This window comes from Oncorhynchus keta, unplaced genomic scaffold, assembly GCF_023373465.1.
Source record: "Oncorhynchus keta strain PuntledgeMale-10-30-2019 unplaced genomic scaffold, Oket_V2 Un_contig_6210_pilon_pilon, whole genome shotgun sequence".
Classification (NCBI taxonomy): domain Eukaryota; kingdom Metazoa; phylum Chordata; class Actinopteri; order Salmoniformes; family Salmonidae; genus Oncorhynchus; species Oncorhynchus keta.
In genome coordinates, this window is record NW_026288735.1 from 25,259 (window position 1) to 45,000 (window position 19,742).

General features: G+C 41.3%; 1 pseudogene; it reads right to left on the reverse strand.

Annotated features, from left to right (window-relative positions):
* Positions 1–19,742, reverse strand: part of LOC127925753 (dynamin-2-like) — a 53,130-nt pseudogene that overhangs the window by 24,867 nt on the left and 8,521 nt on the right.

The window sequence follows — 19,742 nt, forward strand, 5'->3', positions numbered from 1 at the left end:
AGTGACTCAGCCCCCGTAACAGGGTTAGAGGCAGAGAATCCCAGTGGAAAGAGGGGAACCGGCCAGGCAGAGACAGCAAGGGCGGTTCGTTGCTCCAGAGCCTTTCCGTTCACCTTCCCACTCCTGGGCCAGACTACACTCAATCATATGACCCACTGAAGAGATGAGTCTTCAGTAAAGACTTAAAGGTTGAGACCGAGTTTGCGTCTCTGACATGGGTAGGCAGACCGTTCCATAAAAATGGAGCTCTATAGGAGAAAGCCCTGCCTCCAGCTGTTTGCTTAGAAATTCTAGGGACAATTAGGAGGCCTGCGTCTTGTGACCGTAGCGTACGTGTAGGTATGTACGGCAGGACCAAATCAGAGAGGTAGGTAGGAGCAAGCCCATGTAATGCTTTGTAGGTTAGCAGTAAAACCTTGAAATCAGCCCTTGCTTTGACAGGAAGCCAGTGTAGAGAGGCTAGCACTGGAGTAATGTGATCAAATTTTTTGGTTCTAGTCAGGATTCTAGCAGCCGTATTTAGCACTAACTGAAGTTTATTTAGTGCTTTATCCGGGTAGCCGGAAAATAGAGCATTGCAGTAGTCTAACCTAGAAGTGACAAAAGCATGGATTAATTTTTCTGCATCATTTTTGGACAGAAAGTTTCTGATTTTTGCAATGTTACGTAGATGGAAAAAAGCTGTCCTCGAAATGGTCTTGATATGTTCTTCAAAAGAGAGATCAGGGTCCAGAGTAACGCCGAGGTCCTTCACAGTTTTATTTGAGACGACTGTACAACCATTAAGATTAATTGTCAGATTCAACAGAAGATCTCTTTGTTTCTTGGGACCTAGAACAAGCATCTCTGTTTTGTCCGAGTTTAATAGTAGAAAGTTTGCAGCCATCCACTTCCTTATGTCTGAAACACATGCTTCTAGCGAGGGCAATTTTGGGGCTTCACCATGTTTCATTGAAATGTACAGCTGTGTGTCATCCGCATAGCAGTGAAAGTTTACATTATGTTTTCGAATAACATCCCCAAGAGGTAAAATATATAGTGAAAACAATAGTGGTCCTAAAACAGAACCTTGAGGAACACCGAAATGTACAGTTGATTTGTCAGAGGACAAACCATTCACAGAGACAAACTGATATCTTTCCGACAGATAAGATCTAAACCAGGCCAGAACTTGTCCGTGTAGACCAATTTGGGTTTCCAATCTCTCCAAAAGAATGTGGTGATCGATGGTATCAAAAGCAGCACTAAGGTCTAGGAGCACGAGGACAGATGCAGAGCCTCGGTCCGATGCCATTAAAATGTCATTTACCACCTTCACAAGTGCCGTCTCAGTGCTATGATGGGGTCTAAAACCAGACTGAAGCATTTCGTATACATTGTTTGTCTTCAGGAAGGCAGTGAGTTGCTGCGCAACAGCCTTCTCTAAAATCTTTGAGAGGAATGGAAGATTCGATATAGGCCGATAGTTTTTATATTTTCTGGGTCAAGGTTTGGCTTTTTCAAGAGAGGCTTTATTACTGCCACTTTTAGTGAGTTTGGTACACATCCAGTGGATAGAGAGCCGTTTATTATGTTCAACATAGGAGGGCCAAGCACAGGAAGCAGCTCTTTCAGTAGTTTAGTTGGAATAGGGTCCAGTATACAGCTTGAAGGTTTAGAGGCCATGATTATTTTCATCATTGTGTCAAGAGATATAGTACTAAAACACTTGAGCGTCTCTCTTGATCCTAGGTCCTGGCAGAGTTGTGCAGACTCAGGACAACTGAGGTTTGGAGGAATACGCAGGTTTAAAGAGGAGTCCGTAATTTGCTTTCTAATAATCATAATCTTTTCCTCAAAGAAGTTCATGAATTTATCACTGCTAAAGTGAAAGTCATCCTCTCTTGGGGAATGCTGCTTTTTAGTTAGCTTTGCCACAGTATCAAAAAGGAATTTCGGATTGTTCTTATTTTCCTCAATTAAGTTAGAAAAATAGGACGATCGAGCAGCAGTAAGGGCTCTTCGGTACTGCACGGTACCGTCCTTCCAAGCTAGTCGGAAGACTTCCAGTTTGGTGTGGCGCCATTTCCGTTCCAATTTTCTGGAAGCTTGCTTCAGAGCTCGGGTATTTTCTGTGTACCAGGGAGCTAGTTTCTTATGAGACATTTTTTTAGTTTTTAGGGGTGCAACTGCATCTAGGGTATTGCGCAAGGTTAAATTGAGATCCTCAGTTAGGTGGTTAACGGATTTTTGTCCTCTGGCGTCCTTGGGTAGGCAGAGGGAGTCTGGAAGGGCATCAAGGAATCTTTGTGTTGTCTGTGAATTTATAGCACGACTTTTGATGTTCCTTGGTTGGGGTCTGAGCAGATTATTTGTTGCAATTGCAAACGTAATAAAATGGTGGTCCGATAGTCCAGGATTATGAGGAAAAACATTAAGATCCACAACATTTATTCCATGGGACAAAACTAGGTCCAGCGTATGACTGTGACAGTGAGTGGGTCCAGAGACATGTTGGACAAAACCCACTGAGTCGATGATGGCTCCAAAAGCCTTTTGGAGTGGGTCTGTGGACTTTTCCATGTGAATATTAAAGTCACCAAAGATTAGAATATTATCTGCAATGACTACAAGGTCTGATAGGAATTCAGGGAACTCAGTGAGAAACGCTGTATATGGCCCAGGAGGCCTGTAAACAGTAGCTATAAAAAGTGATTGAGTAGGCTGCATAGATTTCATGACTAGAAGCTCAAAAGACAAAACGTCATTTTTTTTTTTTTTTGTAAATTGAAATTTGCTATCATAAATGTTAGCAACACCTCCGCCTTTGCGGGATGCACGGGGATATGGTCACTAGTGTAGCCAGGAGGTGAGGCCTCATTTAACACAGTAAATTCATCAGGCTTAAGCCATGTTTCAGTCAGGCCAATCACATCAAGATTATGATCAGTGATTAGTTCATTGACTATAATTGCCTTTGAAGTAAGGGATCTAACATTAAGTAGCCCTATTTTGAGATGTGAGGTATCATGATCTCTTTCAGTAATGACAGGAATGGAGGTGGTCTTTATCCTAGTGAGATTGCTAAGGCGAACACCGCCATGTTTAGTTTTGCCCAACCTAGGTCGAGGCACAGACACGGTCTCAATGGTGATAGCTGAGCTGACTACACTGACTATGCTAGTGGCAGACTCCACTATGCTGGCAGGCTGGCTAATAGCCTGCTGCCTGGCCTGCACCCTATTTCATTGTGGAGCTAGAGGAGTTAGAGCCCTGTCTATGTTGGCAGATAAGATGAGAGCACCCCTCCAGCTAGGATGGAGTCCGTCACTCCTCAGCAGGTCAGGCTTGGTCCTGTTTGTGGGTGAGTCCCAGAAAGAGGGCCAATTATCTACAAATTCTATCTTTTGGGAGGGGCAGAAAACAGTTTTCAACCAGCGATTGAGTTGTGAGACTCTGCTGTAGAGCTCATCACTCCCCTAACTGGGAGGGGGCCAGAGACAATTACTCGATGCCGACACATCTTTCTAGCTGATATGCACGCAGAAGCTATGTTGCGCTTGGTGATCTCTGACTGTTTCATCCTAACATCGTTGGTGCCGACGTGGATAACAATATCTCTATACTCTCTACACTCGCCAGTTTTAGCTTTAGCCAGCACCATCTTCAGATTAGCCTTAACGTCGGTAGCCCTGCCCCGGGTAAACAGTGTATGATCGCTGGATGATTCGCTTTAAGTCTAATACTGCGGGTAATGGAGTCGCCAATGACTAGAGTTTTCAATTTGTCAGAGCTAATGGTGGGAAGCTTCGGCGTCTCAGACCCCGTAACGGGAGGAGTAGAGACCAGAGAAGACTCGGCCTCTGACACCGACCCGCTGCTTAATGGGGAAAACCGGTTGAAAGTTTCTGTCTGCTGAATGAGCGACACCGGTTGAGCTTTCCTACAGCATTTCCTTCCAGAAACCGTGAGAAAGTTGTCCGGCTGCGGGGACTGTGCCAGGGATTTATACTACTATCTGCACTTACTGGTGGCACAGACGCTGTTTCATCCTTTCCTACACTGAAATTACCCTTGCCTAACGATTGCGTCTGAAGCTGGGCTTGCAGTACAGCTATCCTCGCCGTAAGGCGAGCACAGCGGCTGCAATTAGAAGGCATCATGTTAATGTTACTACTTAGCTTCGGCTGTTGGAGGTCCTGACGAATCGTGTCCAGATAAAGCGTCCGGAGTGAAAAAGTTGAGGAAAAAATAAATATATGAACGGTAATTAAAAAGTGAAACCCGTAAAGTTGTCAGGTAGCAAAATAGGTTGGCAACAAAACGCACAGCAATTCGAAAACAAGCTGTGACCGGAAATGATTGAGACAGGAAGAACTTCCTCTCTGCATCTACATATCTAACCTGGTTGAGACAGGAAGAACTTCCTCTCTGCATCTACATATCTAACCTGGTTGAGACAGGAAGAACTTCCTCTCTGCATCTACATATCTAACCTGGTTGAGACAGGAAGAACTTCCTCTCTGCATCTACATATCTAACCTGGTTGAGACAGGAAGAACTTCCTCTCTGCATCTACATATCTAACCTGGTTGAGACAGGAAGAACTTCCTCTCTGCATCTACATATCTAACCTGGTTGAGACAGGAAGAACTTCCTCTCTGCATCTACATATCTAACCTGGTTGAGACAGGAAGAACTTCCTCTCTGCATCTACATATCTAACCTGGTTGAGACAGGAAGAACTTCCTCTCTGCATCTACATATCTAACCTGGTTGAGACAGGAAGAACTTCCTCTCTGCATCTACATATCTAACCTGGTTGAGACAGGAAGAACTTCCTCTCTGCATCTACATATCTAACCTGGTTGAGACAGGAATAACTTCCTCTCTGCATCTACATATCTAACCTGGTTGAGACAGGAAGAACTTCCTCTCTGCATCTACATATCTAACCTGGTTGAGACAGGAAGAACTTCCTCTCTGCATCTACATATCTAACCTGGTTGAGACAGGAAGAACTTCCTCTCTGCATCTACATATCTAACCTGGTTGAGACTGGAAGAACTTCCTCTCTGCATCTACATATCTAACCTGGTTGAGACAGGAAGAACTTCCTCTCTGCATCTACATATCTAACCTGGTTGAGACAGGAAGAACTTCCTCTCTGCATCTACATATCTAACCTGGTTGAGACAGGAAGAACTTCCTCTCTGCATCTACATATCTAACCTGGTTGAGACAGGAAGAACTTCCTCTCTGCATCTACATATCTAACCTGGTTGAGACAGGAAGAACTTCCTCTCTGCATCTACATATCTAACCTGGTTGAGACAGGAAGAACTTCCCTCTGCATCTACATATCTAACCTGGTTGAGACAGGAAGAACTTCCTCTCTGCATCTACATATCTAACCTGGTTGAGACAGGAAGAACTTCCTCTCTGCATCTACATATCTAACCTGGTTGAGACAGGAAGAACTTCCTCTCTGCATCTACATATCTAACCTGGTTGAGACAGGAAGAACTTCCCTCTGCATCTACATATCTAACCTGGTTGAGACAGGAAGAACTTCCTCTCTGCATCTACATATCTAACCTGGTTGAGTGTTTTCTGTAGATGTGGTGTTCCCATGCGGTCAGCTATGTGTCTGTATCCTGGATGAGACAGGAAGAACTTCCTCTCTGCACCCAGAGCTGCTTTAATATCCTTCCTGCCGTCAATATCCTTCTGACTACGATTCACCACCCCGATGTAACCTGGAGAGGAGGAGAGGTGGTTATTACCCTGTTATAACCTGGAGGGAGCAGCTTATAACAGGAGTGTGTGTGTGTGTGTGTCACCCCTTCGTAGCGGCAGTAGTTTATTCTCTAGAATGTCCCGTGCGTCCGTCCCTCGTCCATCAGGTCCAGCTTGGTGATCACTCCGATGGTGCGTAACCCTGGAAACACATAGGTCAACACAGGTCGTCGCCGTGGCAACTTTCCACTCTTTCCACTCTCTCTCCATCCCATTATATGAAAAGATCAGGTAAGAGTTTGACCACTTTTATGCAGCGAAAACAGCCAAATATTTCCAAATCGGATTTTAGTAACCACATTGTGGACCTGTTAGAACACATACAACATAACAGATTTGCCTGACACACACACATACAAACGTAACCTCTCTACACACACTCTGCCCCCCTCCTTACCTTGAGGGTCGACCTCCTTAGAAATCTTGAGAGCATCAGAGTTGGCCAGATCCTGGTTAGCTGGAGTCACAGCCAGGATCAGACAGGATTCTTTAGTTATGAACTGCATATAACAGGATCAGACAGGATTATTTAGTTATGAACTGCATATAACAGTGTCAGACAGGATTCTTTAGTTATGAACTGCATATAACAGAATCAGACAGGATTATTTAGTTATTAAATGCATATAACAGAATCAGACAGGATTCTTTAGTTATGAACTGCATATAACAGTGTCAGACAGGAGTCTTTAGTTATGAACTGCATATAACAGAATCAGACAGGATTCTTAAGTTAGTAACTGCATATAACAGAATCAGACAGGATTCTTAAGTTAGTAACTGCATATAAGAGTGTCAGACAGGATTATTTAGTTAGTAACTGCATATAACAGTGTCAGACAGGATTATTTAGTTATTAAGTGCACAGAATATATACATTTTAGTACATAACATAGAAGACAAGACTATATTACTTTAAAGAGGCAATCAGCAGTTGAAACAATAATAAAGCTCTCTAATGACTCATGTTTCAGTAAAAAGCTGGGCCTGGAGAAATGTAACCCCTCTCAAATTCATAGGCAGAGCTATGGATGCAAGGACTGACCGTCCAGGATATCAACATGATCGTTGTAACCATGTTATGAGGCCATATAGAGTTTGTTTACATTTACATTGTTTACAACAACAACAACAGTAAAACAATCTTCTCTTCTGGGATCTGATGCAGTGTGACAGTTGAACTGAGCTCAGGAAACACTAACACCTTATATTCAATATGTCAATATGTACATATCATTCACTTATACGTCCAAATATGGATGTAGCACCTGTAGATTGCCCCTAAACATATATTTAATTACCCCTTTCCCTTTCTCTTTAACATATACTTAATTACCCCCTTTCCCTTTAACATATACTTAATTACCCCTTTCATTTAACATATTTAATTACCCCTTTCATTTAACATATACTTAATTACCCCCTTTCTCTATAACATATACTTAATTACCCCTTTCCCTTTAACATATACTTAATTACCCCTTTCCCTTTCCCTTTAACATATACTTAATTACCCCTTTCTCTATAACATATACTTAATTACCCCCTTTCCCTTTAACATATACTTAATTACCCCCTTTCCCTTTAACATATACTTAATTACCCCCTTTCCCTTTCCCTTTAACATATACTTAATTACCCCCTTTCTCTATAACATATACTTAATTACCCCCTTTCTCTTTAACATATACTTAATTACCCCCTTTCTCTATAACATATACTTAATTACCCCCTTTCTCTTTAACATATACTTAATTACCCCCTTTCTCTATAACATATACTTAATTACCCCCTTTCCCTTTAACATATACTTAATACCCCTTTCCCTTTAACATATACTTAATTACCCCCTTTCTCTTTAACATATACTTAATTACCCCCTTTCTCTATAACATATACTTAATTACCCCCTTTCCCTTTAACATATACTTAATTACCCCCTTTCCCTTTAACATATACTTAATTACCCCCTTTCTCTTTCTCTATAACATATACTTAATTACCCCCTTTCCCTTTCTCTATAACATATACTTAATTACCCCCTTTCCCTTTCTCTATAACATATACTTAATTACCCCCTTTCCCTTTCCCTTTAACATATACTTAATTACCCCCTTTCTCTTTAACATATACTTAATTACCCCCTTTCTCTATAACATATACTTAATTACCCCCTTTCTCTTTAACATATACTTAATTACCCCCTTTCTCTTTAACATATACTTAATTACCCCCTTTCTCTATAACATATACTTAATTACCCCCATTCTCTTTAACATATACTTAATTACCCCCTTTCTCTTTAACATATACTTAATTACCCCCTTTCTCTATAACATATACTTAATTACCCCCTTTCTCTTTAACATATACTTAATTACCCCCTTTCCCTGTAACATATACTTAATTACCCCCCTTTCTCTATAACATATACTTAATTACCCCCTTTCTCTATAACATATACTTAATTACCCCTTTCTCTTTAACATATACTTAATTACCCCTTTCCCTGTAACATATACTTAATTACCCCCTTTCTCTATAACATATACTTAATTACCCCCTTTCTCTATAACATATACTTAATTACCCCTTTCTCTATAACATATACTTAATTACCCCTTTCTCTATAACATATACTTAATTACCCCCTTTCTCTTTAACATATACTTAATTACCCCTTTCTCTATAACATATACTTAATTACCCCCTTTCTCTTTAACATATACTTAATTACCCCTTTCTCTTTAACATATACTTAATTACCCCTTTCTCTATAACATATACTTAATTACCCCCTTCTCTTTAACATATACTTAATTACCCCCTTTCTCTTTAACATATACTTAATTACCCCCTTTCTCTATAACATATACTTAATTACCCCCTTTCTCTATAACATATACTTAATTACCCCCTTTCTCTTTAACATATACTTAATTACCCCCTTTCCCTTTAACATATACTTAATTACCCCCTTTCTCTTTAACATATACTTAATTACCCCCTTTCTCTTTTCCTTTAACATATACTTAATTACCCCCTTTCCCTTTAACATATACTTAATTACCCCCTTTTCCTTTAACATATACTTAATTACCCCTTTCCTTTAACATATACTTAATTACCCCTTTCCCTTTAACATATACTTAATTACCCCTTTCCCTGTAACATATACTTAATTACCCCTTTCTCTTTCCCTGTAACATATACTTAATTACCCCCTTTCTCTTTCCCTTTAACATATACTTAATTACCCCTTTCCCTTTAACATATACTTAATTACCCCTTTCCCTGTAACATATACTTAATTACCCCCTTTCTTTCCCTTTAACATATACTTAATTACCCCTTTCCCTGTAACATATACTTAATTACCCCTTTCTCTTTAACATATACTTAATTACCCCTTTCCCTTTAACATATACTTAATAATATTATATACTTAATTACCCCCTTTCCTGTAACATATACTTAATTACCCCCTTTCCCTTTAACATATACTTAATTACCCCCTTTCCCTTTAACATATACTTAATTACCCCCTTTCCCTTTAACATATACTTAATTACCCCCTTTCCCTGTAACATATACTTAATTACCCCCTTTCCCTGTAACATATACTTAATACCCCCTTTCTCTTTCTCTTTAACATATACTTAATTACCTCCTTTCTCTTTAACATATCTTTAATTACTTTAACATGTACTTTATTACTCTTTGGATATGAACTACACACAACATAGAAGATATACTATATTACTTTAATATTTAAAGTGTATAGAGAATAGAGTGCCATCTGGTCAAAAGTAGTGCACTATCTAGGGAATAGGATGCCATTCTGGTCAAAAGTAGTGCACTATCTAGGGAATAGGATGCCATTCTGGTCAAAAGTAGTGCACTATCTAGGGAATAGGCTGCCATCTGGTCAAAAGTAGTGCACTTCCTAGGGAATAGGGTGCCATTCTAGTCAAAAGTAGTGCACTATCTAGGGAATAGGATGCCATTTTGGGAATAGGGTGCCATTTGGGACCGTAACCACAGTCTCTGACCTGCATCAGCATGTCTCTGATCTGGTGCTCGATGTCGACTGGCTGGTCTCCCACCGCTACCTTAGTCATCCCTGGTAGATCTATAAGAGTCAGGTTTAACACTGAGGAGGGAGGGAGGGAGGGATAGAGGGAGGAGGGAGAGAGGGATGGGAGTAGGGAGAGAGGGATGGGAGTAGGGAGAGAGGAAGGGAGGGTGTGTGGGAAAGGGGGAGGATAGAGGGAGGGAGGGAGAGAAGGGGGGGGAGAGAGAGAGAGAGAGAGAGACAGGGAGAGAGAGAAACAGAGAGAGAGAGACAGACAGACAGAGAGAAAGAGAAAGAGGGAGAGAGAGATTAAATTATTAAATTAAAATGGAAAATGTATTTGTTCATTGTACATTAATCTACAGGGAGGGAGGTTTACACTGTAACAGGGGTGTTCACAAAGAGCTGTAGATGGGCCTTGGGATGAGAGATGTGTACCTAACCTGACCTGAGAGATGTGTACCTAACTGAACTTGAGAGATGTGTACATAACCTGACCTGAGAGATGTGTACCTAAACTAACTTGAGAGAAGTGTACCCAACCTAACGTGGGAGATGTGTAACTTACCTGAGAGATGTGTACTTAGTCTAACCTGAGAGATGTGTACCTAACCTAGCAGCTGTGTATCTAACCTGAGAGGTGTGTACCTAACCTAACCTGAGAGCTGTGTACCTAACCTGAGAGGTGTGTACCTAACCTAACCTGAGAGGTGTACCTAACCTAACCTGAGAGCTGTGTACCTAACCTGAGAGGTGTGTACCTAACCTAACCTGAGAGATGTGTACCTAACCTAACCTGAGAGATGTGTAACTAACCCGGGAGATGTGTACCTAACCTAACCCGAGAGATGTGTCCCTAACCTAACCTGAGAGATGTGTAACTAACCCGGGAGATGTGTACCTAACCTAACCCGAGAGATGTGTACCTAACCTAGCCTGAGAGCTGTGTACCTAACCTGAGAGGTGTGTACCTAACCTAACCTGAGAGATGTGTACCTAACCTAACCTGAGAGATGTGTACCCAATCTAACATGAGAGATGTGTACCTAACCTGGTCTGAGAGATGTGTACCTAACCTAACTTGAGAGATGTGGACCTAACCTGGTCTGAGAGATGTGTACCTAACCTAACCTGAGAGATGTGGACCTAACCTGGTCTGAGAGATGTGTACCTAACCTAACTTGAGAGACGTGTACCTAACCTGACATGAGAGCTGTGTACCTAACCTAACCTGAGAGATGTGTAACTAACCTGAGAGATGTGTACCTAGCCTGGGAGATGTGTACCTAACCTAGCCTGAGAGATGTGTACCCGGTTTAACCCAAGAGATGTGTACCAAACCTGGCCTGAGAGATGTGTACCTAACCTAGCCTGAGAGATGTGTACCTAACCTAGCCTGAGAGATGTGTATCTAACCCGAGAGATGTGTACCTAACCTGACCTGAGAGATGAGTACCTCACCTGAACTGAGAGATGAGTACCTAACCTGACCTGAGAGATGTGTACCCAACCCGAGAGATGTGTACCTAACCTGAGAGATGTGTACCTAACCTACCATGAGAGATGTGTACCTAACCTAACCTGAGACATGTGTACCTAGCCTAACCTGAGAGATGTGTACCTAACCTAACCTGAGACATGTGTACCTAACCTAACCTGAGACATGTGTACTTAGTCTAACCCGAGAGATGTGTACCTAACCTAAGAGCTGTGTACCTAACCTGAGAGATGTGTACCTAACCTAGCAGCTGTGTATCTAACCTGAGAGGTGTACCTAACCTAACCTGAGAGATGTGTACCTAACCTAACCTGAGAGATGTGTAACTAACCCGGGAGATGTGTACCTAACCTAACCCGAGAGATGTGTACCTAACCTAGCCTGAGAGCTGTGTACCTAACCTGAGAGGTGTGTACCTAACCTAACCTGAGACATGTGTACTTAGTCTAACCCGAGAGATGTGTACCTAACCTGAGAGATGTGTACCTAACCTAGCAGCTGTGTATCTAACCTGAGAGGTGTACCTAACCTAACCTGAGAGGTGTGTACCTAACCTAACCTGAGAGATGTGTACCTAACCTAACCTGAGAGATGTGTAACTAACCCGGGAGATGTGTACCTAACCTAACCCGAGAGATGTGTCCCTAACCTAACCTGAGAGATGTGTAACTAACCCGGGAGATGTGTACCTAACCTAACCCGAGAGATGTGTACCTAACCTAGCCTGAGAGCTGTGTACCTAACCTGAGAGGTGTGTACCTAACCTAACCTGAGAGATGTGTACCTAACCTAACCTGAGAGATGTGTAACTAACCCGGGAGATGTGTACCTAACCTAACCCGAGAGTAGTGTACCCAATCTAACATGAGAGATGTGTACCTAACCTGGTCTGAGAGATGTGTACCTAACCTAACTTGAGAGACGTGTACCTAACCTAACCTGAGACATGTGTACCCAACCCGAGAGATGTGTACCCAACCTAACCTGAGAGATGTGTACCCAATCTAACATGAGAGATGTGTACCTAACCTGGTCTGAGAGATGTGTACCCAATCTAACATGAGAGATGTGTACCTAACCTGACATGAGAGCTGTGTACCTAACCTAACCTGAGAGATGTGTAACTAACCTGAGAGATGTGTAACTAACCTGGGAGATGTGTACCTAACCTAGCCTGAGAGATGTGTACCCGGTTTAACCCAAGAGATGTGTACCAAACCTGGCCTGAGAGATGTGTACCTAACCTAGCCTGAGAGATGTGTACCTAACCTAGCCTGAGAGATGTGTATCTAACCCGAGAGATGTGTACCTAACCTGACCTGAGAGATGAGTACCTCACCTGACCTGAGAGATGTGTACCCAACCCGAGAGATGTGTACCTAGCATGACCTGAGAGATGTGTATCTAACCTGAGAGATGTGTACCTAACCTACCATGAGAGATGTGTACCTAACCTAACCTGAGACATGTGTACCTAGCCTAACCTGAGAGATGTGTACCTAACCTAACCTGAGACATGTGTACCTAACCTAACCTGAGACATGTGTACCTAGCCTAACCTGAGAGATGTGTACCTAACCTAACCTGAGACATGTGTACCTAACCTAACCTGAGACATGTGTACCTAACCTAACCTGAGAGATATGGACCTAACCTAACCTGAGAGATGTGTACCTAACCTAACCTGAGACATGTGTACCTAACCTAACCTGAGACATGTGTACCTAACCTAACCTGAGAGATATGGACCTAACCTAACCTGAGAGATGTGGACCTAACCTAACCTGAGAGATGTGGACCTAGCCTAACCTGAGAGATATGGACCTAACCTAACCTGAGAGATGTGGACCTAACCTAACCTGAGAGATGTGGACCTAGCCTAACCTGAGAGATATGGACCTAACCTAACCTGAGAGATGTGTACCTAACCTAACCTGAGAGATGTGGACCTAGCCTAACCTGAGAGATATGGACCTAACCCGACCACTGACTGTCGCAGAACTATCATTGTAGATGTCGGTTGCAAGTAAACCATAGGAGACTGGTAGGGAGTATCTGATAGACTCAGTCCTAGATATATCAGTAAACCATAGGAGACTGGTAAGGAGTATCTGATAGACTCAGTCCTAGATATATCAGTAAACCATGGGAGACTGGTAAGGAGTATCTGATAGACTCAGTCCTAGATATATCAGTAAACCATGGGAGACTGGTAAGGAGTATCTGATAGACTCAGTCCTAGATATATCAGTGAACCATAGGAGACTGGTAAGGAGTATCTGATAGACTCAGTCCTAGATATATCAGTGAACCATAGGAGACTGGTAAGGAGTATCTGATAGACTCAGTCCTAGATATATCAGTGAACCATAGGAGACTGGTAAGGAGTATCTGATAGACTCAGTCCTAGATATATCAGTAAACCATGGGAGACTGGTAAGGAGTATCTGATAGACTCAGTCCTAGATATATCAGTAAACCATAGGAGACTGGTAAGGAGTATCTGATAGACTCAGTCCTAGATATATCAGTAAACCATGGGAGACTGGTAAGGAGTATCTGATAGACTCAGTCCTATATATATCAGTAAACCATAGGAGACTGGTAAGGAGTATCTGATAGACTCAGTCCTAGATATATCAGTAAACCATAGGAGACTGGTAGGGAGTATCTGATAGACTCAGTCCTAGATATATCAGTGAACCATAGGAGACTGGTAAGGAGTATCTGATAGACTCAGTCCTAGATATATCAGTAAACCATAGGAGACTGGTAAGGAGTATCTGATAGACTCAGTCCTAGATATATCAGTAAACCATGGGAGACTGGTAAGGAGTATCTGATAGACTCAGTCCTAGATATATCAGTAAACCATGGGAGACTGGTAAGGAGTATCTGATAGACTCAGTCCTAGATATATCAGTGAACCATGGGAGACTGGTAAGGAGTATCTGATAGACTCAGTCCTAGATATATCAGTAAACCATGGGAGACTGGTAAGGAGTATCTGATAGACTCAGTCCTAGATATATCAGTAAACCATAGGAGACTGGTAAGGAGTATCTGATAGACTCAGTCCTAGATATATCAGTGAACCATGGGAGACTGGTAAGGAGTATCTGATAGACTCAGTCCTAGATATATCAGTAAACCATAGGAGTATCTGATAGACTCATAGACTCAGTCCTAGTCCTAGATATATCAGTAAACCATAGGAGACTGGTAGGGAGTATCTGATAGACTCAGTCCTAGATATATCAGTGAACCATGGGAGACTGTATCTGATAGAGGAGTCAGTGAACCATGGGAGATAAGATCTCAGTCCTAGATATATCAGTAAACCATAGGAGGAGACTGGTGAACCAGGAGTATCTGATAGACTCAGTCCTAGATATATCAGTAAACCATAGGAGACTGGTAGGGAGTATCTGATAGACTCAGTCCTAGATATATCAGTAAACCATAGGAGACTGGTAAGGAGTATCTGATAGACTCAGTCCTAGATATATCAGTAAACCATAGGAGACTGGTAAGGAGTATCTGATAGACTCAGTCCTAGATATATCAGTAAACCATAGGAGACTGGTAAGGAGTATCTGATAGACTCAGTCCTAGATATATCAGTGAACCATAGGAGACTGGTAAGGAGTATCTGATAGACTCAGTCCTAGATATATCAGTAAACCATAGGAGACTGGTAAGGAGTATCTGAGACCATAGGAGACAGTAGACTCAGTCCTAGATATATCAGTAAACCATAGGAGACTGGTAAGGAGTATCTGATAGACTCAGTCCTAGATATATCAGTGAACCATGGGAGAGTCCTGGTAAGGAGTATCTAGGAGATAGATCTGATAGACTCAGTCCTAGATATATCAGTGAACCATAGACTGGTATATCTGATAAAGTCCTAGATATATCAGTAAACCATGGGAGACTGGTAAGGAGTATCTGATAGACTCAGTCCTAGATATATCAGTAAACCATGGGAGACTGGTAAGGAGTATCTGATAGACTCAGTCCTAGATATATCAGTAAACCATAGGAGACTGGTAAGGAGTATCTGATAGACTCAGTCCTAGATATATCAGTAAACCATAGGAGACTGGTAAGGAGTATCTGATAGACTCAGTCCTAGATATATCAGTCAGTAAACCATAGGAGACTGGTAACTGGGAGTATCTGATAGACTCAGTCCTAGATATATCAGTAAACCATAGGAGACTGGTAAGGAGTATCTGATAGACTCAGTCCTAGATATATCAGTGAACCATAGGAGACTGGTAAGGAGTATCTGATAGACTCAGTAAACCATAGGAGACCTGATAGATAGTCCTATCAGTGAACCATAGGAGACTGGTAAGGAGTATCTGATAGACTCAGTCCTAGATATATCAGTAAACCATGGGAGACTGGTAAGGAGTATCTGATAGACTCAGTCCTAGATATATCAGTAAACCATGGGAGACTGGTAAGGAGTATCTGATAGACTCAGTCCTAGATATATCAGTAAACCATAGGAGACTGGTAAGGAGTATCTGATAGACTCAGTCCTAGATATATCAGTAAACCATAGGAGACTGGTAAGGAGTATCTGATAGACTCAGTCCTAGATATATCAGTAAACCATGGGAGACTGGTAAGGAGTATCTGATAGACTCAGTCCTAGATATATCAGTAAACCCTAGATAGATCAGTCCTAGATATATCAGTGAACCATGGGAGACTGGTAAGAGTATCTGATAGACTCAGTCCTAGATATATCAGTAAACCATGGGAGACTGGTAAGGAGTATCTGATATCGGTCCTAGATCAGTAAACCATAGGAGACTGGTAGGAGTATCTGATAGACTCTCCAGTCAGTAAACCATAGGAGACTATCTGATAGACTAGTCCTAGATATATCAGTGAACCATGGGAGACTGGTAAGGAGTATCTGATAGACTCAGTCCTAGATATATCAGTAAACCATAGGAGACTGGTAGGGAGTATCTGATAGAGTCCTAGATATATCAGTAAACCATAGGAGACTGGTAGATATAGACTCAGTCCTAGATATATCAGTGAACCATGGGAGACTGGTAAGGAGTATCTGATAGACTCAGTCCTAGATATATCAGTAAACCATAGGAGACTGGTAAGGAGTATCTGATAGACTCAGTCCTAGATATATCAGTAAACCATGGGAGACTGGTAGGGAGTATCTGATAGACTCAGTCCTAGATATATCAGTAAACCATAGGAGACTGGTAGGGAGTATCTGATAGACTCAGTCCTAGATATATCAGTAAACCATAGGAGACTGGTAAGGAGTATCTGATAGACTCAGTCCTAGATATATCAGTGAACCATAGGAGACTGGTAAGGAGTATCTGATAGACTCAGTCCTAGATATATCAGTGAACCATGGGAGACTGGTAGGACTATCTGATAGACTCAGTCCTAGATATATCAGTAAACCATAGGAGACTGGTAGGGGAGTATCTGATAGACTCAGTCCTAGATATATCAGTGAACCATGGGAGACTGGTAAGGAGTATCTGATAGACTCAGTCAGTCCTAGATATATCAGTAAACCATGGGAGACTGGTAGGAGTATCTGATAGACTCAGTCCTAGATATATCAGTGAACCATAGGAGACTGGTAAGGAGTATCTGATAGACTCAGTCCTAGATATATCAGTGAACCATAGGAGACTGGTAAGGAGTATCTGATAGACTCAGTCCTAGATATATCAGTAAACCATAGGAGACTGGTAAGGAGTATCTGATAGACTCAGTCCTAGATATATCAGTGAACCATAGGAGACTGGTAAGGAGTATCTGATAGACTCAGTCCTAGATATATCAGTAAACCATAGGAGACTGGTAAGGAGTATCTGATAGACTCAGTCCTAGATATATCAGTGAACCATAGGAGACTGGTAAGGAGTATCTGATAGACTCAGTCCTAGATATATCAGTAAACCATGGGAGACTGGTAAGGAGTATCTGATAGACTCAGTCCTAGATATATCAGTGAACCATAGGAGACTGGTAGGGAGTATCTGATAGACTCAGTCCTAGATATATCAGTAAACCATAGGAGACTGGTAAGGAGTATCTGATAGACTCAGTCAGTCCTAGATATATCAGTAAACCATAGGAGACTGGTAAGGAGTATCTGATAGACTCAGTCCTAGATATATCAGTGAACCATGGGAGACTGGTAAGGAGTATCTGATAGACTCAGTCCTAGATATATCAGTAAACCATAGGAGACTGGTAAGGAGTATCTGATAGACTCAGTCCTAGATATATCAGTGAACCTTGGGAGACTGGTAAGGAGTATCTGATAGACTCAGTCCTAGATATATCAGTAAACCATAGGAGACTGGTAAGGAGTATCTGATAGACTCAGTCCTAGATATATCAGTAAACCATAGGAGACTGGTAAGGAGTATCTGATAGACTCAGTCCTAGATATATCAGTAAACCATGGGAGACTGGTAAGGAGTATCTGATAGACTCAGTCCTAGATATATCAGTAAACCATGGGAGACTGGTAAGGAGTATCTGATAGACTCAGTCCTAGATATATCAGTGAACCATAGGAGACTGGTAAGGAGTATCTGATAGACTCAGTCCTAGATATATCAGTAAACCATAGGAGACTGGTAGGGAGTATCTGATAGACTCAGTCCTAGATATATCAGTGAACCATGGGAGACTGGTAGGGAGTATCTGATAGACTCAGTCCTAGATATATCAGTAAACCATAGGAGACTGGTAAGGAGTATCTGATAGACTCAGTCCTAGATATATCAGTGAACCATGGGAGACTGGTAAGGAGTATCTGATAGACTCAGTCCTAGATATATCAGTGAACCATGGGAGACTGGTAAGGAGTATCTGATAGACTCAGTCCTAGATATATCAGTAAACCATGGGAGACTGGTAAGGAGTATCTGATAGACTCAGTCCTAGATATATCAGTAAACCATAGGAGACTGGTAAGGAGTATCTGATAGACTCAGTCCTAGATATATCAGTGAACCATAGGAGACTGGTAAGGAGTATCTGATAGACTCAGTCCTAGATATATCAGTAAACCATGGGAGACTGGTAAGGAGTATCTGATAGACTCAGTCCTAGATATATCAGTAAACCATAGGAGACTGGTAGGGAGTATCTGATAGACTCAGTCCTAGATATATCAGTGAACCATGGAAGCAATAGGAGATCAGGAACAGGAGACAGAGTCAATGCAACAGCTGTTCTCACGCCATTCGCTACAGTAACAGCATGGAACTAGACTATAGTAACAACATGGAACTAGACTATAGTAACATGGAACTAGACTATAGTAACAACATGGAACTAGACTATAGTAACAGCATGGAACTAGACTATAGTAACAACATGGAACTAGACTATAGTAACAACATGGAACTAGACTATAGTAACATGGAACTAGACTATAGTAACAACATGGAACTAGACTATAGTAACAGCATGGAACTAGACTATAGTAACAACATGGAACTAGACTATAGTAACATGGAACTAGACTATAGTAACAACATGGAACTAGACTATAGTAACAGCATGGAACTAGACTATAGTAACAACATGGAACTAGACTATAGTAACAGTATGGAACTAGACTATAGTAACAACATGGAACTAGACTATAGTAACAGTATGGAACTAGACTATAGTAACAACATGGAACTAGAATATAGTAACATGGAACTAGACTATAGTAACAGTATGGAACTAGACTATAGTAACATGGAACTAGACTATAGTAACAGTATGGAACTAGACTATAGTAACAACATGGAACTAGACTATAGTAACAACATGGAACTAGACTATAGTAACAACATGGAACTAGACTATAGTAACAACATGGAACTAGACTATAGTAACAACATGGAACTAGACTATAGTAACAACATGGAACTAGACTATAGTAACAACATGGAACTAGACTATAGTAACAACATGGAACTAGACTATAGTAACAACATGGAACTAGACTATAGTAACAGTATGGAACTAGACTATAGTAACAACATGGAACTAGACTATAGTAACATGGAACTAGACTATAGTAACAGTATGGAACTAGACTATAGTAACATGGAACTAGACTATAGTAACAGTATGGAACTAGACTATAGTAACAACATGGAACTAGACTATAGTAACAACATGGAACTAGACTATAGTAACAACATGGAACTAGACTATAGTAACAACATGGAACTAGACTATAGTAACATGGAACTAGACTATAGTAACAACATGGAACTAGACTATAGTAACAACATGGAACTAGACTATAGTAACAACATGGAACTAGACTATAGTAACAGTATGGAACTAGACTATAGTAACATGGAA